Source organism: Passer domesticus, chromosome 4 (assembly GCF_036417665.1).
Source record: "Passer domesticus isolate bPasDom1 chromosome 4, bPasDom1.hap1, whole genome shotgun sequence".
Taxonomy (NCBI): Eukaryota; Metazoa; Chordata; class Aves; order Passeriformes; family Passeridae; genus Passer; species Passer domesticus.
This window is the reverse complement of record NC_087477.1, coordinates 12361857-12383451: the sequence shown is the minus strand read 5'-3', so window position 1 is coordinate 12383451 and position 21595 is coordinate 12361857. Positions and strand designations below refer to the sequence as shown.

Sequence of the window (21595 nt, the reverse complement as noted above, 5' to 3'; positions counted from 1 at the left end):
GAAACTTCTGATTTCCATTTGGCATTTCTGTTCCTTGCCTTGCTTCAGAAAACCTTCATCTTTCATCCTACTACTGCAAACTGGTACAGTTCTTTACTTCAGCTACTTTCAGGTGATTTTGACCACCATCAAGCCTCAACACATCTACAGCCTCAGACTGGACAGATCTTCTCTTGTGCCCAATATATAGACATGAACTGAAGTCAGCTGCTGTGAGGTTTGGCTTCAGCCCTGGAATAGTGACTGTAATTTAAAAATCCATGTGGTCCATGTTATCAGACACTGTCAAAATTTCCTCAGAGCTAGGTGTCCTGATTTCCCTGTTCAGCTACCTTTTATTTCCAAGGTGATACATTTTCCTGGTTAGAAACTAGTTGAGATTTCCCTGATTCTTGATAAAATACCCAAAAAAGAGGTTCAAGTCTAGGATGTCCTTCCAGAAAAATTTCAATCTGTGTGCAAGAAAGAGAAAAATACTGTTTCTTTTTTATTTTTTCTAAGGTGATGAATTACTCTTATTAACTGTTTTCCTGTTTCTGCTGCTGTGCTTCCCCCTTCTGTGCAAATACGTGCAGAGTTGTTGCTTTTGTATAAGGAATGCATAGCAGTAGTTTATTTTCTTCTTCTAAATTAAATATCCTGAAAATTTTTTTCTGGTGTGCTTTTCCCCTTTCCTGAACATCCTTGTTGCTGTTATTGTATGCAACATAAACCTGGCTGAAAAGAAATCATCTGTACAGAAAAAAGAAGACTGAATTTGGGCAGAAATTGCTGCAAAGAATAAATGCTAGACTGATGTTCTCAAGAGAATAAATGCCATTTTCAAAATTTCTGGAAGGTGTGCAAGTAATATTCTGCTGCAATCTATTTCCAGAAATCTTCCGCATTGCGTAAGTCACTCCTTTCATGAATGTTGGTGGCCAGGCAGATCACAATATTGTCAAAAGTTGTTCAAACATGGTTATTATTTCAAATGTCAATGGATATTTTCTGAGCAAATGGATTATTGAAAATTTGAAATGTAAAAGATCTATGAAGACTGGACTCAGTAACCTGCATTCAGATTTTGATGTTTAGTTAGAAACATGTCATAAATCAAGATTCATTATAATTACCAATGCATATTCTTTACCAAGGTGCTCTTATATTTCAAACAGTTTAATTTTAAATTTTTTAAACATTTCTCATTCTTACTTAAAGGGTCTTTCTATTCTCTTTTTGGAATTATCATATCTGGTTGCCAAAACTGAAAATGTGTATTCTTTGCTTACAGTAGAGGTTGGAATTATTCCTTGCCATAGCACTGGTATGAAGTTTGTTTTAAAACATGAAAGATCCTCCTAAGATTCCTGAAAACTGGTATTAAAATTTCTTGTTAGATATTGCTGATTGTGATTAAAAACTACTTCATTAAATTACAGTAGAGAGAGATGAAGGACATCTTGCAGCAGCGAAAATGGCTGCACATTTAATTAAAACATTAAATTATTGTTGGAATAAAGGTCATAATCATAAAACCTAATTGAAGGAAGTACATTAGCATGTACCCTAAGGTATCCTTTCCATTTCCAAATATCTATTACATATTTGACATTTGAAGGGGAAAGAGGCTCCATTTTATCTGGATGGATGAATAGCGATGGGAAGAAGTGTTACACATAATACAGTGGAAGAGCCCCATTTTCAAAAAATCATTTGCTCCTTGCATAGGTGCAGCAGTCTATTTTTATGTCTCTGACTGAGGAAATTCACCTTATTTATTGAGCCTCATGGACCTGCAGAGGGCAGAGGACATCGTATCATATACTTAGACTTTTTCCCTGTGGAAAAAGTGTAACTTCTCCCCAGCCTTCAGGGAGTACCCTGGCTTAACTCTGGGTATATTTATGCCATTTTTCACTCCATTTTCTCTCCTTTGCAGCAGGTGAGGGAGCAAACACTGCACAGGGACAAAAAGGAGAAGCTGCAAGAACACCTATCTATAAAACCCTGCTGAAAGTACACTGCTAATGCTGCTACAGGACAGCTGTCACCTCATCTCCTGGGAATCACTTTTTTAAACAGAAAATACCCCAGAATGGAATAAGCCTTCTTATTAATGATTTCTCCTAAATACTCAGCAGTAGTCTCTGAATTCAGATAAAGTCTTGCAAAATGTTATCCATACCTTTCTGCATTCACTGCTATCTTTTGGAAAAAGGAGAGGATATTTTTTGAAATATCTCAGAGGGGAAAATAAGAGTGAGTACACTGGAAAAAATAAGATATCTCTATATAAATATTTTTTCATGTATATTTGGGAAGAAAGTCATGATAGCCAAGCTGGATTTCACAAATCAGTGCTGCAGATTGAAATGCTTTACTGCAGGAAATCACTTTACGCTGTGGAAACAAAATAGGAATCATGCATCAGTTTCTAATAACAAAGCAATTCTTAAGATTCTTAAATAGCAGGAGAAATGCTCTAAATCTTCTTGTTAACAAACACCATTTTTCATTGCTGTTTCTCCAGACATTGTTCCTGTTGCCATTTCCTCCCCATCCAGACCAGTTGTGCCAAAGCCATGTGAGGAGCAGTAGAAGACTGACCAGACTGTTTCTTCTCATCTGAAAGTTCAGGTCCATGGTATTTGCTAAAAAGCTCATGCTGAGAGAATTAGTAAAATACCTTGTATACCCCAGGGTTTTTTTCAAAGTTTAAATCTGCTGGTGCTATATTTTCTACTTTTTTCACTTTTTCAGCAAGTACCAAAGGCTTCTTTGCCCTCTCCTGCTTTACCTTTTTCCTGTTCCCCCATGCTTTCTTATATTCATATGCATTCCTTTATTAGCAAAAATATTTAATATTAACATCAAAGGAGATGAATCATAAATTGGTGAAGATATCAGATATTGCTTCTTGGAATTATGACATGAATTCTTGTTGCCCAAACAGAGGATTTCAAGATCCATACTGCTATTTTTCTATTCCATTATATTGAAGCTTCTTGTGAGTCCTTCATTATTTGCTTTACAGAGAATTGTGACATGTGACAATGGGATATAGATTTCAATACCATTTGGATCTGCATTGGGGTCTCCAGGAACCCTGGCATGTAAGTGAATCCTAGAATTTGGCTGTTTTGGCAAATGTCAGCTCTCACAAACACTTAAATAAGCCAGTAGGAACTATCCATAATAATCTTACAGCCAGTATCTAAATAGGGAGCTTTGATCTATTGTCTCAATTGCTGGTCTAAATTAATCCACATATTCTCAAAGATAATAGGAACCATTCAGGATCATTTTATGACACTTGTGCAGCTGCATCCTCCAGAGCTGTGTTTTCTGTAGGTTATCTCACTGCTTTAGTTCTCCTCTGACATGAGCCAATTAAAAAACAATTCAAAGGAATTCAGCATGAATTATTTATTACAAATTTTCTGCTTTAAAAACTGAAATAACTAGATTAATTGCATTGTATTTTTTAGTATTTGAAACATCAGAAATAAATATAATAGGAAAATTAATATTTGGCACTTCTGTCCATTAATGAAATTGGAAGGGATTTCCAGTTTACTGATAAGGGATTTCTGAAGACTTATTTAGAGTTCCAGCCTGAGCATGACACTGATGAAAGACATGAAAGAAAAAATACACATAGACCAAATGAAAAAGGAGTAGAAAGCAGAAATATTTAGAGCACAGGGGGCTAAAATGGCAGTGGGTGACTGCAATCATTTCAGGGAATAAGGAAAAATGAGAAGTGCCCGAGAGGAAGCTATGTATTTTAGGAACTAAACTGAACTTGAAATTAAGATTGAGACATTGCTACATTTCTGTTGCTCAAATAAGCAGAAGATTTTCTCTGATAAATGGTTTGGGCTTTTTCCTTCTGCTTCCCAGCATCTTGAAACTGTTCATTATCACATCAAAAAAGACAGACAGAGGTATTCTAGAACAGGTGAAACATGAAACTTAAGTGCAAAAGGTGTAGATTTTGTTTACTTGTTCTTTTGCCAATTACTGACAAAATGGAAATGTAGTTTATTGCTAAATGAGAGAAGGGTTGTCAATTACTACAGTGCAACTTGCTTTTCTCTTATAAGCTATAGTTTCATACCTTTTTATAGTTTTATACCTTTTCTGTCTACTACCTCTGAATCAATCAGTATAAAAACATGCTTGTGGTAATCAGAATGGTCTTGTGGGAGCTGCTGAAACAAATCAACAAAACTGAGGGACATTTACCATTTAGAGATTAGCAGCAAATAATTCAAAATTTCTACCACTTGCTTTAGCATGGAGAAAAAGCTCTCAGCCTACAAATAGTTTTGGGAAAAAAATGAAACAGGATGAGTCTCCTAATCTGTTTATTTTTGATCACTTTCGGGAGTTCCTATCTACATCAGTTTTTTATGTTAGTAAAAAAATATGCATTTTAAAAGTTTTCTATTTTGAGTTATTGGCATAATTCCATTCCATGTGAGTTACACAGACCAGTTGTCAAATCTATCTGGTTCTTATGATATTAGGCCAATTTGTTGAATTTCAAATGCACATCATCCATAATTACTCAATACCTAGCTTCCACTTCATTCATTTGAATTTGAGGCATAAAACTAGTGCCAGGTCCTTTGCTGAATTAGGAAAGCTGAACAGCACATAGAAAAATTAGAACTAAGACCTGCAAAGACTGGCAAAACAGAAAACCAGATACACTTCTACTTGTTGTTTGCAAGTACTTCCCAAAGCTGCTCAGAACTCACATGGAAGCTGCAGTATCAAATAAAGGGGCAGTGAAAGCAAACAGGTAAGGAAAAGAAGAAGTCTGGTAGCACACAGGGAAAATGAGGCACTGCTGCTGCTTCTTGTGGCTTCAGTGAATTGCCAGTTTACATCTTAGAAACCTTGCAAGACTGCAGTGAAGCATTTAATGTAATACAGAGGGTTCTGAATGCTGGCAGAGAAAAAATCACAATACCTTGAAGAGCAATGTCATTATCTCAAAATTTACAGTGATTAAATTTTTTCCAGGCTTTTTATTTTCCATTTTTCATCAGTAGTTTTCTCCCTTCTGACTGATCATTCATTTTCAGTCTGTTGTTAAACAGCTTTATCAAATGAAGGCTGGGTGGCTCTGTAATGAGAACACATCCAATAAAAATGCTTTCAATTACATTTTGAAACTGCAAAATATCAAATTACTCCTGTATGAGGATACTCCATTGAAAACTCCACGATTACAAGAGAGATCATTATGTTTCCCTGCAAAATGGCTTTCAAGTATAATACCAGGGTGTCACCTTAAATATGATTCATTGAAAATGTTACAGTGAACAAACCAATTCTTCATTTTTTGAGTCCTGCAATCAATGAAAGTTCATAAAAAGCAAGGAACAGTGTGAACTTTAATTTCTTTTTTTTGATCACTACTAGAACTTTTGGATGATAAAATAGAAAATATTTTTTTTTTAGATGTGGTCTAGTTTTTACTTTATCTGTGATTTACGTAATTCTAATACTTCTCCTCATTGCAGTTATATCCATAAGTGCTACTTCCCTTTCATCTTTTGGTTCTCATTCACCAGCTGACATTGGGCTGGTAAAGAACTGATGGAGTTGCAGGAAATCCAAGCTTAGCCCCTGATTTTGTCCTTCCCATGATGCCTTTCAGAAATTAATGTTCCAATGTAGTTAAGTTCCATTTCCAAAGACATTTAGATACTCAGAAAGCAGTGGAGCAGAAGTGCTGAATCACTTGGTTTTAGAAACCTTACCCAAATCTCTCTGTGTTAAGAGAGATTAAGCTCCCAGTTTCTCAAGTCAGTCTTTCTTAGTCACCAGAATTACAGATTTTTCAAAGAGGCCATGTCTGGCACAAATCACTTTATTTATAAGAAAACACCAAGCCTCAGACCTTTCCATACAGCATTAATACCTAACTACTGAATGTCACACACCTATTAATAAAGTTGCCCAGGGCAACACATCAGCTGTGTTCACTAGAATAAGCCATGAGTGCACTTTCCGAAGTAGGAAAGGTGGGAGTTGTTTCCTGCAGTATCACCTGCAGCACCCCAGCCTCAGGGTGGGCATGAGGTCCTCCAGCAGTTTGTTCCCTGGGCACCAGGGGGGTCCTGTCAGGAATGAAAGGCTTGTGCCATGCTCGAGGTTCAGCTCATCAGTGGCTGTGAAAGAGAAGCAGGAAAGTGGATTTCATTCCCAGCAAACAAAAATCGTGACTGCAGTTCCCAAGTGGAGCCCCAGACCAAACTTAGACCACTTGGTAAAGTGTGTGCATGGAAACAGGAGCAGCAGAATTCCTGGCTGTGGGAATTCAGAGCTCTGCACAATGCACAGGTCACTCACAGAGCTCTGTCCATTCCCTCTGGCTCTGGAGTAGGTGGCAGAGAGCTCGATGGCTCCACCAACACACAGATGGAGTCAATCTCACCTCTCAAGCATCAGCTTTGTGCAATTTTTAAGAGCATACTTTATTTTTTACACATTTTTGTGGTATCACAGAACACTATATTCCTGCTGGCAGATGGAATTCATGGTTTACCAGAACAGAGTTCACTCTCAAGGGCAGATCTGTTTTCTTCTCCAACATGCCTCTCTTTAAGGCTGCATAGGGCCAAAACCTCAGGCAGCAGGGCCTCTGTTTCCTGCACTGCTTGCCCACCTGAAAGGGGTGTTTCTGTAGCATTTACTCTTCTAGACTGCATGAAAAACATCACATGGTATTGAGATTCCAAACAGTATTTACTTATTTCCTGCTTGATTTGTATTATACATTAAGGATTGTTGTCTAATGATTTGCTTTCTGTTGTTCATTGAGCAACTCGATTCCAGCTGTGATAACAAAAACATCTGTCCTTTTGCTGGTGCTAACGTGGGAGGCCATATGGACACTGAGAAATTCACAGTACCAGAGCTACATCTTAATGATCAGCAACTTTCCTTCTAGCACAAGGGGTTTTGTGGTGATAAAAGGTGTGATAGAATAGAGCCATAAAATAGCAGAAAAATTCAGGTGAGCTCTCTGGAGGTCGCCTAGTCAGAGCAGAGCTGGCTAGGTCAGGTTGCTCACAGCCTGGTAGAGTCACAGTCCAGGTAATTATCAAAGGTGCATGAACTGGACTAAAACTGAAGAGGAATAACTCTGTCAGTGCCCCTCAGACCACTTATCCCTATCCAGCCAATCCATTAATACACAGAGAGGAGTATTAGGCATGAATTCAAGTGCCCCATGCTCCTTAACATCAAAAAAATGTATTTGTGTAGTTCCTGATATCCTGATATTGATTGCACAAAATGGGGATCATGTCAATATTCATAAACACCTGAAGGGAGGGTGCAAATTGAAAACAGGGAATAATGGCACTTTTTAAAGCCAGCATGCCAAGGCTGCAATGAAACTGTACATGTGCAAAGATATTTACAATTATCAGTCCAAACTAAGTAAAAATGCCCGTAATTACTCTGACATTCAACTCATTACATTACTAATTACCTTCATATTCTTCAATATAAAATAAACATGTTTTAATTATATTTATGCACAAGTGCATCTGAAGTTTGGATAAACATTCATGAACCCAATGAACACCAGACTTTATAAGAAAAACACTGACAGGAGATTTAATTGTAGCTTTGAGAGTGGTTCTGATGCAACATCAGCCCACCTAGCATAAGTTTTAAATTATATTTGATTATAATGATTATAATCTTTTACATGAAGCAATCACTTGACTGACAATTGCATGGAAGAGAGAATGGAAACCTAGCAACATGGTAATTCCTGTTATTATAAATGGACCCTTGCAGAAGGAATAATCTGCTTGAGTTGTAATTCAACTCAGTGAAGGAGCCTTTAAATCCTCTATGTCTGTGGTCAAGAGAGGAATTGTGGTGTTCAGGTACCTCATGGATCAAACCCATCATTTGTGAAAGATTTGGCAGGGGTTTTCTGAATGATCCATTAAATGATCCTGAATTTGCATTTTTGACACTATCCCTGACTTTGCTATTTCTCTTTACCTGTCCACATCTCCTTGCTAGGATTGCCTTGGTGTGTGATGTACCTCACAGTGTTGGTTTGCTGCCAACAGGGAATTCTACAGCATGTGAAAGGATGGATCTGTCATACATAATTTCAGACATTATAAATCCAGCCTTAAAAGGGTTCCTAACTTTGATTTTAGGTGCTTGTCTCCAATTTTCTGAAGTGGTGACTACTTTTGCTACTACAAGTACCACATGCACTACACAACCAAAGTGTTGCAAGTGCTTTTATTGTATGCTGCTACTTATAAAATAGTTTTAAACCAGATTTTCTCTTCTCTGCTTTTCATGCTGTCTGGGCTATTAAGCACAGAGTTAACTGGCTGCTTACAGGTCATGTCAGATATCCTTTAAGTGCAACACTTTTATCTTGGAAGACTGAACAGTACAGGGCAGGGCATGTAGGACAGCAGTACAGCAAAATCTCGGTGTGGCTACCTTTTCAAGGCTGACAATTCCCATCTACCCCATTTTCTTTAATCATTAAAACCATGAAAATGTAAAAATATCCTATTTACAATTATTTACTGAGAATCTCACCTTATAGCACACTTCTGCTGTGATCTGTTTAGGGGGAAGAATATAAATTAGGTCTATTTATTTGGCTTTAAATTCTTGTGATTTCTTTATGAAGCACCATGAGGTCTGCAGGTCATGATGTATCTACATTTTATTTAATATTCAGTTAAACTGAGTCTAGAGATATCAAAAACCACCCTCTTTGCCTATGAAATAAAGGTCAAATTGTCATAGCTAAAAAAGTCTCCAGAACAGAAAATTTAATACAGAAACATCAGTCAACAACTGTGTTGTATTTATAGTTACATTTATATTTATTCACTGATCAGATTTTCAGTGGAGTCTAGAAAAACTAGACACTTGCTACGAAAAGAAGCAATTATCACATCACTTTCAGGTTAAATGATTTTATCCAAATGTCAGTAAGAAGTTTACTCAGCTATTTTTATGCCATGTTATTTTTACATGCATGGCCATGGATTATTCAGCACACATGCAGAAACAGATAAATTGAGCACTTACTTACCAGACTGTACAGCACTGCAGAAAATCAGATGAAGTATCAGTAGCTTATTTAAAATTCTTTAAAAGTACGTCAAGACTAACAAAATCATTCTCAATTTCCCATTAATATAATTCCTTTTTCTCCTCCTGAGCTCAGTATTTTTCTATGATAAGAGATCTTTCTAGCAATAAAACATACTTTTTGTGTAATTAACAGGGTCAAGAATTTTCTAACAAAGCTACAAAAATCAATTACTTATAAGGAAAATGTTTTGTCCCACTCCGATCTTCTTCTCAAGCACACTTGAGTTTTATGCCCTTCTGTCCCACAGATGAGTGTGAGCTGTTCAGGCTGTTTAAAATGAAGGAGCTTCCTCATAGCCACAGGGTGAAATGTGTGCAACAAGGGCTTCGTGTGGGAAAGCAGGGCTATGTCTGCATAGCATGATGTGATTGCAAAATAGAACTTGGGAAATATGGTTTCTAATATTCAATTTCTGCTATTCTTGTCCTGAGGATGATGTTAGCAACCAAAAAATACAGGTTTTTCAGCAAAGTTAAAATTAAAAACAAAATGAGAGGCCAGTACTACCCATCTGGGAGGTCAAGGAACACAAACTCAGTGTGGCCTTGTCCTTCCCACCTTTGGAATGAGCCTCTCTGTCTCCTGGGAGCTGAGGGCTGCTGCAAACCTCCCTCCTGTGCTGAGGGTTGTAGGGACAGACACACTGCTTTCCATTATGTTTTCTACCAGCTTTGCTTCCTGGCTCCTTCTCTGGAAACTGTCCAGCTGCTTTGCTTGTGGGCCCTATAGGAAATTTTGCCAGAATCAAATGGAGGTTTTGCTTTTGAGGAAGTTGAGTTACTGCAGAGAAAACAGGCACAAAGAGGGGAGCAAGGATAGAGGTGCTGTGTAACGGCAAAGACACTCTCTGATACCACGTGCTTCCAGCCTGTCTGCTATATTCAGCAGCCAAGGTCCCACTGCTTCGGAATTACCAATTAAAATTCACTTCTCCAAAACGTATGACAGCAAATATTCCACACTTATATCTAGTCAGATAAACAAAATGATAAGCAGTGCAAAAAAAATACTCTCGGTGGCTTCCACTGGGTTTTGTACTGGATGGTCTCCTTTCTGACATTAGTATCATGTAACTCAGTTTAACTGGGCAGTAACCCATGCTGCTTGACTGCTCTTTCCTCACTTTTGGCAATCACTATCTCTGCCTTTCATTGTGCAGCTTCTGCTATCTCCAGTGCATGTCCTCTGGGGCTGGCAGCCTCAGGGACCCGAAACAAAGGTCTTTTGAGACAAAATTGCATGTTACAGTGACACATTCTCATCACAGATGTGTTCAGTGTAATTTTCTGCTGGAGATGGCATCTTCTAGGACTCTAAATAATCTTTTTGTTCAGCCTTATCCCCATCTCTATATTTTTGCAAATCCTCCATGACTCTGATATCCACTCCTACTCAGTGCCAGTAATCTTGTTTTCAGTTTCCAGCTAGATAAGGCATCAGCAGTTGTGTCAGCCCATGCTTCACTGCTGCCCCATCTCATCATTGTGCAGAGCCAGGTACAGACTGGTGTCTCATTCCACTGCCACCCTTATAGGCACTTTATTATTTTGACACCCTTTTATACCAGGCTCTTGGGAAAGGGGATAACAAACCAGAGGCCCCATATCTAAACCCGTATTTTACTGTGAGCTGCTTCTTAAACAGTGGCCTGCTGACCAAAATTACTGTGTCTGATATGTCCAGTGAACAGATCGGGTGTGCATGACCTTCTGTGTAACTGTACTTTCTTTTTCTGGGACTATTTCAAAGGAGTTGGGATAAGAGTTTATGGCAAACAGATATGCTCATTAATCCTAACCTAACGTCTGTGCTAGGCTTTGGCTTTGCTGTGACAGCAGTGTGGATTGTCTCTATGGTTTGGCCTCCATTTTTGGAACATGCAATAGGACTGGACAACTTCCTCACTACCCTTGTGTTCCTGAGCTTATGGTATAAATTATCTCTATCTCTCCTCTTCGTTTGTTCCCATTCTCAAATGCCTTTTTTGTAGCATTATAATGTTTTCAAGTGCCTTTATGAATCACTGCCATTTAAGCACTGCTCCCCTTTCCCTCCAGAGGAAGTGGGAATCTCCTATCGATTAACTGTATAAGCTGGAAAATTGCTCTCCTGACCTTTCTGTGCTAATAACCTGAATGGCTTTATCTCATCCTGGTAGTACAGCTCCAGCAACCACTGTCTATCTTCTGGATAAGACCAGTTAAGGATTTCAAATTAAACTGATTTTCTCACTGAATTTGCCCTTGCATCATGCTACCAAAGGTCTCATGGAAGCCTGTCTGAAATCCTTAAATTTCTTCTAGATTTATATTCCCTTTGCAAATCATGTCTGCAACTGCAAAACAAAACCAATGAAATTGACAAAAGGTCCTTTGTTTGAAATGGGGTTTGTGAGGCACCACGTGGCAGTGGCAGCAGGTGGAAGCCCCATAAGGACAGATGCTGGATTTTATATTTTGAGTCAAGCCCTGATCCTCACTCTGAGTGTATTAAAAATCATTGGACTTGATAGTAATGGGATTTCTGCCAATATTCTCTGCTTTTGATTGTACTGTTGTGAGTTTATCAGCTCCTGAAAGTGCCCAACAGCAGCTTCAGCTTGTTCTTACTAACACTGCATTTAAAATCTAAGTATGATTCTATCCTTTCAGCTTTTTAAAATTAACATCTCATTTTGACAAAGGAGAATAAAAGACGCACACATCTCACATAGCTGCCATTCAAAAAAACTTTCCACCCCTTACCCAGAAAAGTAGACATTATTGATGTGCCTTAAACAGCACTAAAATCACCTTTAAAGTTACAGCTTTGAATCCTTTAAAACTGCTAAGGGGCTGATTCATATTGTTTCATTTTCTTTCAGACCAAAATGTGACTCATAGCTGTTGATTCTCTCTGTGCCACTATTCCAGGTCATGCAGGATTCTGGGTGACATGAAAATAAAAAAAGAAAGAGGCTTTGAATGTAGCCTGAAGTTTGACTAAAATATAAATTAGATAGCCAAACTTATTTAAAGTAGGAAATACTCATATGAACCCGGAAAAACAGAATAGAAATAAGCACAAGTTTATAAAGAACTAACTAACTTCATCTTTTTAAACTTGCACGAGCAATTAGCATAAATATGGGCTTCTTATCAGGGCCTTTCTAGTTTTAATGTGTCTGTGTTGGAAAAACTTTGAGTTTGTCTATTGATTTCTCATTCAATTGATTATTTTATAGCGTCCATGTGTGTATGCATAACTATACATTTATTGATTCAAGTCTTTAACAGTCCTTCTGTTACAGGCCAGTGCCTTGTAACCTTTTGGCTTTGAGTTTCTACCAAGGCAGAGCTTGAAAAGTTTCCATGGTGGTTTTTTATTTTATCCAATGTGAGGAAAATTGGCAAGACATGAAGTTCCTGCTGCGAAGCAGTTAAATGGCTTTACTGAGCTCATTTCAGACTTGAGGAAGGACTGGTCTAACTTTTAGAATTGTATTACATGGTCTGAGAGATGTTACTTCCATCTCCAAGTTTTGTCTTTCCTACATTCTTTACACCACTATAGCTACAGCGAAGCAACTTTGAAGGAACCTATAATTTAAAAAATTTGGGATATGAGCTCTCTTCTGTTATTCTATTCCCACTATACAGCCTATATAACTTTACTTGTGCGATTTTAAAATTAATTCAACATCTACACAACTCTTCAAATACAGATTCTGGTGTCCTCAACAGTGCTGGATATGAGTATGTCTAATATATAAGTAGGTTACCAGCTGATTGAACAAGTAAAAGGTTGTTCCTTATATGAGTATTTAAGTGGAAAGCTGGGAGCTCAGATCTCTAACACTCCATATCTTTGTTCACATGTGAATAAATCTTTCCACAGCAAAAGGATTTGCCACTTGGATAAGAGTTGTAAAATTAAGCTTAACCTTTCTCTTCCTTGAGCATTTTTTTAACTGACAATTTATCTTTCACAGATTAAACTTCCAAAAACCATTATGCAAAACATGCTCTATCCCTTTAATACTTTTATGTCCACAGCAAAGTCCAGTACTTCAGAACGTGTAAATAATGTTTCCTGGAAAGGTCACAATCAGGTGCATTGCCAAGTTTTGGTCACCTTTTGTGCTTTTGAGACGATGGAGATGTGTCTGTCTCTGCCCTGCAACATTTATTACCAAGAGTATGCCAAAGTTGTAGATGGTGAGTAATTCCCTCTCGTCAGCAAATGACAACTAGAATAATAAAAGAGTGTGTTGTCTCACTTGATACATTTTTTCCTGGATTTGTCTTGCTGATGGAAAATGTTCAGAGGTAGATTCCACCTTCTGAATTAGTACAGAAAGTATTGGTTGGAGGTGTGGTTTAGGTCATGTTAAAGAAACTGAAGTGAGGTTTATGTAACAAGTGAGAAATGCATAAATATTTTCTCTTGAAATAAGAGTATTACAATTGGAAGGCTTAACCAACAACAAAGCTGAGGGTAATAGCTTCAAACAGTCAACTCAGAAAAGTGTGAGTTTCCATGACACCAAGACGAATTTCTCCCTCAAATGAGGAAACCAGCCAGCTGCCTTTGGGTGAGTAAAGTGACAGTGATTGTGCTGCTAATGCAACTGAGCATCTGCTCCAGCTTCTTCTGTCCTCAGACACCAAACAAGTCAAAACACTGTGGTAAAAGTCTGTTTTGGATATCGAATACTCTCGTACACCACACAGCAGGCAGCTCCTCTGGTGTGATTCCCTTCTCTTAGTCCCTTCCTGCCCACACAAAAAGGGACAGTGTTAGTTTTAAATAACTTATTATATTTGGTGTATTCAAGTGGTTATTGCCCTTATGTACAATTCAGAGCAATTTAAATCTGTGTGTCCTGCTTTAGTCTGCAAACACTTGCTGTTCAGATATGCTTAGGAGTGCTGGAAGAGCACAGGCTCCAGAGCCTCCTGCAGTACTCCGTGAGCTGATTCTCCATTAAATCCCTCCCAACACTGCTGAGACAGACCTTTGCTCACTTTGTGAGGCAGCATCAGTGCCACTTGCTAAAAATTGAGTGTTCAATTGACAATAATGCAGATGTTTCGTTCTGGTAGCACACTGACAAGGAGCCCTCACATCCCATTCCTTTCTGTGTTAAAACTATTCCAAGCTTAGCCTGCTATATTATGACCAGTTTACTGACTGCTCACCATGTGCTGAGTTTAGAAGCAGTGAGGCCTTCCGAAGGGATTCAATGCATATAATGTGTTTGGAGAATGTAAGATTAACACAAAAAGTGAGCTCTCTGCTATGAGATCAGATGCTGGCAGTGACAGCTTCTAAAGGTGCTGCCTTCTTGAGGTGGCATTTCAAATAAGAGCTCATTGAAAATGAAATGCACAAAGGCTTGCTGAAAAAATAAATCCAACTGAAATTTTGGATCCTCATGCTCTCTCTGCTCTTTTTGAGAAATGAAATCTTCAGTGATGTATTTATACCTGCAGATGAAAATACATCTGATTTGTCACAAAATCATTAACGAATATCCAACACTGTGTGCTCTGCCTATATAAAACTGATCTGCTGGCATGTGAGTCCATATGATGAATTTTCACTTGACTAGCTTCAAAAATATTTGGGAATGTGTTTTCCTTTTCCCCTTTCAAGTCCCTTCTTCCTGCAGCTTTTTGTTGCTTGTGAGCTGCACAGACCCAAAAGCAGATTAAACACCATGAGTCAGAGTGTTCCACTCAGGATTTCTTAGCCAAGAATCAACAATGGAGAAAATCATTTGCATGGGTTTCTAGTCTATGAAACATCATTCTGTCCCTTTGAATTCTGAAACACAAAGAGAGAGGATTTTAATCTAATTTTAAACCTGCAAGGTCCTGTCCTCTGAGCTTGTTTAGGTAAACGGACTTTGTGTAATGAAATCATTATTGCTTCCGGGAATAAACAGAATAATACGTTTTTAAAAGCCTTGCCTACATCAGAATTGCTCCATTTCTAGTTATAGACTACATTGAGCAGCAGAATTACAAACCAAGTAAACATCAGCTAGCCAGGACAGCATTTTTAAAGGGTAGCTCTTAGAGATGAATTTATGTCTGGTGGGAAGGGCTGCCTGAGCAGAAACCCCAGTTTAGAAGCGTGGGAGTCAGGCACACAGCAGCCTGTCCATCTGGGCCTCTCCTCTGCACAGGCAATGCCCAGTCAGTGGAGCCATCCTGCTGCAGCAAGGCTCCAGCACTATTCCACACACCCCTGGGAGTCCTTTCCCTGCACAGATCCGGTAGCACCTCCTGCTGAGTGAGATCGAGGGAATGTTTCAGGCACTCCCGGGTTTTTGTGTAGCCCTGCCCTGGTGCTGCTGCTCTGCATCCCTGATGAATTCCTGCTACAGCCCTGAGCACTTCAGAACTGCAAAGCACTGGTGATAATGGCATTCAGCGCCGCAGAAAGCTCTGCCTCCCACTGCATATTCTACATATTAAAAAGGAGGGGAAAAACTGGCCCCCACAAATTCCAGGCTCCAGCATCAGGTCTGAATCATTAATGAGAAGCAGCAGATTCAGTTTCTCCTTAAGAGCAAAATTTATTGCAGTCTGAACTGTTGTACCTTGGGCTGGTGCCTGCACAGTGTTCTGTTGATTTCTGTCTAGGTCACTGGATTTGCCTGGAAAATTGAATGCCATTCGATTGGTGAATTTGTGGGTTCTGGATAGACTCTCAGCTATAGAGGTAGTGGAAAACAGCCATTATTTCTCAGTCCCTTTTCCCCTGGTGGCACAATGTGCAGTTACACGCTTGTTTCAGGGTGAACCTGCTCACACTGGAGTCCTTCCAGTGGGAGAGCAGCAGATGAGGATATGGTCTCATCTGCTGCCTTTACCAGCCCTTCCTTAAAGAGTATAATAGCTACATATGGCTCTGTGAGACTTACTCCTCAGTCCATATGGAGAAACTTCTGAGCATGCGTTTACAAAGAAAACCATACTTTCCTCAGGCCTGTGAGGGAGACTTTTCAGGATAGCTCTCCGTCCAAGTCTCACTTCTTTGCCAAAACAGATGTTATAATGTGCATTTCCTGCAGCAGGTTTTTCTCTTAACATTATCTCACTCCCCCTCCCAGTGAGTGCCTCTACATTCATTAAATAGAGTCTAAATATCTCAACATCATGTAAATTACTTTAAAGCAAACAAACAACAAACCTCACGCACTTTCTCATGGTAGTCTTTGGTTCAGAAAGCAGAGTGGCCCATGGATTCTGAGAACTCTTCCATTGTGCATGCCAGTGATCAAAGGATGCAGCTCTTGTTCTCTCACTGTTACAAGTAGGGTTGGTTTGATCACAGTGGATTTGCTTCCAGAAAAAATGAAAATCCAGTGAAGTATCTCACACAGATAGACAAGATTCATCGACCTGGGAAGATCTCATTCTGCTTCTTTGCACTGCATAATATTTAGCTTACTTTTTACAGTTGAATGCTTTCTAATAGACACTGTTTAAATTAAAATAGTGCCAATTATTCAATATATTAACAGTATTATAATAGTCGGTGGGAAATATCCAGGAATAATTTGTGCTGGACATATTGCAGAAGTTGGTGAAGCCAGTATTTTCCTTGAAAAGCATGAAAGATAAAGGACATTATAATATTTACATTATTAACAACTTGTTTTCTACAAGCACAATGTAGGTGTATGACATTATGAGTGTTTCTCCTGCACGAAAACCTGGAACTCAGATATATTTGCTTTATTATGACTGGAAAAGTGAAATTAAGTGAGGCAAGTAAATGTCCTTCTTGTTTCTCACAGCTCACTGTGCAAGACAAGCTGCAGTTTGCAGCACTTTATCTCTGTTTCACAGAGCCTTGTCTTTAATTGTGTCTCATTAAATAGCAATACAACACTGAACTGGCACCATGAACGAGTGCTTCTCTATCACCTGCTTGGGCTGATCTTCTGTAGCTGAACTGTCCAAACTCTGCCAGTGCTCTCCAGCAAACACAGCGAGCAGGAATGCTCCGAGGCTGATCAAGATTTCAGATGTGCAGCTGTAGGTGTGGCTCCTGTGTCCACTGAAAACAGGCACCAAATCTTTATTTGTTTTCTTCAGCAGTTACATTAATACTGTTCAAAGGAATTGAGCATTCAGGTACAGGGTCTCCTGAAAATTAACAGCGATTCTAATCCTGTTGCTTTTATTTAATATACTAAATAGTAAATTGCTTCTGAAAAAAAAATTGCTTTTGACTTTTATTGCCCAATGAATTATTCACTTCAAGTGGGAAAGGCAATTTTATAGTATCTCATAAAAAAGTCTTGTAAACACATTGGTTATTATATATTTTCCATCTCTACCACAGATTGTTTTGAATGTTTGAACTGTGATATGAGATTTTAAATATTGAATATATTGGCTGCCAGTGAATATTTCAGAAAACACAGAAAAGCTCTTCTGGCTTGTATTATTAAACTGTCCTAAAGTGGGAAAAAGCCTCTCCTGTCATGAGGCTCTGTCAAAGAGAGACCAGAAGTGACTTTGAAGAGCTGAAGGAATTGAAGGGGGTGGTGAGGGAATGGCTCCCATGGCAGCCGGGAGAAGAACTGGATCTGCTATTTGAGGTGCTCGAAGGAGAGGGTTATAAGGTGGAGGGGCATCAGGAGGCAAGTAGTCTAGGGGGTCCCACCTTTTACCAATTTCCTTAATTCTAGCATCTCCTCTTTCATTCCCTTCTTTCTTGCTCTGCACTTTACAAATTTGCACTCCTTCATTCTTTATAGCATTCAACCAACAAGCTACATACAATAATTCCTCAGCATCAGTATTGTCTCTAGCCGTCAGATAGTTACTCAGCTGTTGACACATCCACTTGTCTTTCGTCCCACACCACAGCCAACCTCCTTGCACCTTTAATTCTGGCCACACTTCTGAACAGTAATGTATCATCTTAACTTTATCTAATCCTTCTGTGCCTTCTATAAAGTCGCATTTCTCTAATAGTTCACCTAGGGGACTGTGGGGAGGTATATTCTTCAATCTTTGGCCACTTTTCTTACTACCGCACCCTCCCATTATTTTCTGCCAAATCACAAGATGTCTTTTTCTCTAAAGGAAATACATCTTATTTAAGAAGTCTCGACCTCCTGCCAAAACTCCAATTTCACTGACCCTTTTCGTCAGGACTTTGTTGAGACCTTCGCCTTCCCTTGCTAAGACTCAACAAACAACCAAAATACAAAAAAACATCCTCGAGGTCCTGACCTCTGAGGTTCGCCTGACCTCCTTCGTCAGGACTTAGAGAGACCTTGGCCTTCCCTTGCCAAGGCTCAAACAGTCAAACCTCGAAACCCTGGCTTCTGAGGTGCCCGACCTCCTTTGTCTGGGCCAAACTGCCTGATATCCTAAATCCTAACTTCCTTCGTTAGGACCTGTATCAGGGCCTTTGGGGTGCGTGCCACTCACACAGCTATTTCCTCCGCACGCCCGGAGGGGGGTCCTGTGGGGTGCGTGCCACTCACACAGCTATTTCCTCCGCACGCCCGGAGGGGGGTCCTCTTTACCCTTTTGGAGGCGCCTCAATCACCAGTTCCACTCACTTCCCCCTGTTCCCGGCCGGCCCCCTCGCGGGGGTGCGGAACCGCGGTACTGAGGGGTCCTCACTCGCTTCGAGGGGCCGAGCTGCCGGCCCTCGTCTCACTCACACACACTCGCTCGCCTCCCTCTCCCGCTGCCGGATACTCTCACCTATCCGGCGCTGCTCCGTGTCACTGTCCCAAGCCGATCTTCTCTGGTCCCGATAGCCAGCTGTCCTGCAGGTCCAGGGTGGGCGGCCGTCCCAGTCCTGGTGTCCTCTTCAGGCGTGGCTATCCCGGACGAGTCCCCAAGCTGAAATAAATGGGCAGGAGATCTTTCTCCTTTTTAATGCCTTTATTAAGAAGAATGAGCTCAGGTGGGGAGAAGTCGACGGGTTGCGCCCTCGCCGCCGTTGCTCCCAGGCGTGGCACGAAGGAGGAGGATGATGCAGTTTTGTCCGCTGGTCTGCAGACAGAACTGGGGACTCTGTCCTCACGGGAGAGTCGTTGAGTCCTTGGTTTGTTTGTTTAAAAACCCGGGGGGTCTCTTTAATCAGTTTCTTTTCAGGTTAGGGTGAGAAATAAAAAGGTCCAAGCAGGCACGGGACCACGCTCCCATCCTTAGACGTCACTAACGTCACTTGTTGGCTCGTGATTTTAGGGGTTTTTTTCTTGTAAAAACTGTAAAACTGTAAAAATCCAAGGTGCACTGCATTTCTTATTTGCATACTGGCTCCGATGTCACTCCTATTTTTTTTACCTCGGAGGGGTCTGTCCTGGCAAGTGGCCAGCATCAGGGAAACAATCAGTTAATCACCCACCATTAACAGGTGATTAAGGGCTTTTCTTCGGCAGCGAAACCAAAGGAGTCTGACTCGGTCTGGCTTGGTTTTTTTAACTCTGAAACTTAAAAAATACAATTTTCTATTCATAACATGTGATATGAGATTTTAAATATTGAATATATTGGCTGCCAGTGAATATTTCAGAAAACACAGAAAAGCTCTTCTGGCTTGTATTATTAAACTGTCCTAAAGTGGGAAAAAGCCTCTCCTGTCATGAGGCTCTGTCAAAGAGAGAACAGAAGTGACTTTGAAGAGAACCTGCAATGGTAAAGGTCTGAAAGAAGGCAAGGGAGGATGAGGATAAGAAAAAGGAATGTAAGGGAACAAAAAGATGCAAAGCTGTGTGCTGTTATGAATAAAAAAGTTATCCATTTTTTTTAAGGTTGCAAAGTTAAAAAAAGTTGATCCAATTGCTGTTAAATTGAAGGTTACCTGCATGTTGCAGCGACCTATTGTTAAGAGTTCTTCTTCAACTACCTGTTAATGGTTGGTGATTTGCCATTATCCCCTCTAATGCTTGCCAGGGGTGACACCAGACCCCGCAAGCAGCAGGGGGAGTGTCATCAGAGCTAGTATGCAGATGAGAGAATGCATTTCACCTGTAAGTTTCAGGAAAAACACCCCTAAAAACAACGAGCCAACATGGAATTAAGAGACCTAAGTGACGTCTAAGGATGAGGAACTTAATCCAGTATCTGCTAAGATCCTTTTACTTCTCACCCTAACCTGAAAAGGTCTTAACTAGAAAGAGGACCTGGATGTTAGACCTAAAAAGCAGGAATTTCCTACTCTCCCGTGAGGACGGAATCCCCAGCTCTGTCTGCAGGCCAGCGGACAAAGCTGCATCACCCTCCTCCTTCTCTGTGCCACGCCTGGGAGCAGTGGCGGCGTGGGCGTGACCCGTCGGCTTCTCCCCACCTGAGCTGATTCTTTTTAACAAAGGCATTAAAAAGGAGAAAGATCTCCTGCCCATTTATTTCAGCTGGCACATTGAAAAAGGGTTTTTGTTTCCTGGAGTCACAGTTCTGAGCAGTAAGGCTGCCTTGGCAAATAAATGGCACAGGTGAGAGAGCTCTCTGTGCAACTGTCAAGCTGTAGGATTTAAGCTGGGATTCCAGCAAGTGTTTCAATCAGATAGGGAAATTTAAGGAGGAATGCTGACTGCAAGCCTCACTCGTAGTCAGATAGAGGCAGCTCTTATGTCAAAGCACAGTTCTCAGTTTGAGGGAAGTAAATGTTACCTGATACCTTCCAGACCTATGGGTTTGGGTTTGTTTGGTTGGTTTTTTTTTCTTTAAATAATTAAAAAAATTGTAATTATTATATTTAAAACTAAAATTTTGTTTTCAGATGACTCTGAATTGGCCATGGCTGCCTGGAACTCCTGATTCTCACAAAGTCCTCTTACCCTAACAGCAAGTACTTCCCTTGTGTAGGCTGTCTCAGGAAGATGCTATGTTTTCCACTACCTGACTCTAAGGTAATCATTTCTGGGGGAAAGGTTTTGTCAACAAGCTGACAGTATGGAACTGGATGTATTCACAGATCAGAGAAACTGATAAAAAGGGTTAACCATGCATCAAGGAATGTAAAAAAAAAATCATTGTTGAAATTTCCTAATCAACAAAAATTTACTTTGCCTGTATGGATAAAAAAAAACCAGATACCTAAAGAGAAACAAGTCTTAGGAATTAGCAGATACACACAAATATTTAAAGCATGCCTACACTGTAGAACTGTGTTGCAATAACCTTTCTGAAGGTACTGACACATCTGCTGCTACATAATGTACCAGGAACAGGCTTCTTTTCATGCTAATCTGGCAAATCCCCTTGATCTTGAAAAGAAAAGACAGCAGGGGCTGTCTTTTACTTTCATCTTCTCTGCCTATTATCCAAGTCTTTACCTTATAAGTCACCTTTGTCTCACCTGCTCCTTACCCCATAAACACATTAGCACCAAAGGAGATGCACCAGTTGCATCTTCTTACCCAAAAATTATGGCAGTCTCTGCAGTACAAAAAAGAAGATTGTCATTTAT

The 21595-nt window shown here is 39.9% G+C and overlaps 2 long non-coding RNA genes across 3 annotated transcripts; one reads left to right on the top strand and one right to left on the bottom strand.

Annotated features, from left to right (window-relative positions):
• Positions 1–2531: 2531 nt before the first annotated feature.
• On the top strand, positions 2532–17307 carry LOC135298470 (uncharacterized). Of its 2 annotated transcripts, none has more exons than XR_010360457.1 (3): positions 2532–2626; positions 3017–3095; positions 13192–17307. It is a non-coding gene; the product is annotated as an uncharacterized LOC135298470 (long non-coding RNA). The 2 variants fall into 2 exon arrangements; XR_010360458.1 differs by having other exon boundaries at positions 2539–3095; positions 13192–13353; positions 17034–17307.
• Positions 2684–10668, bottom strand: LOC135298469 (uncharacterized). Its single transcript, XR_010360456.1, has 3 exons — positions 9095–10668; positions 5943–6170; positions 2684–5119 (listed from the first exon to the last, which is right to left on the bottom strand). It is a non-coding gene; the product is annotated as an uncharacterized LOC135298469 (long non-coding RNA).
• Positions 17308–21595: the final 4288 nt, after the last annotated feature.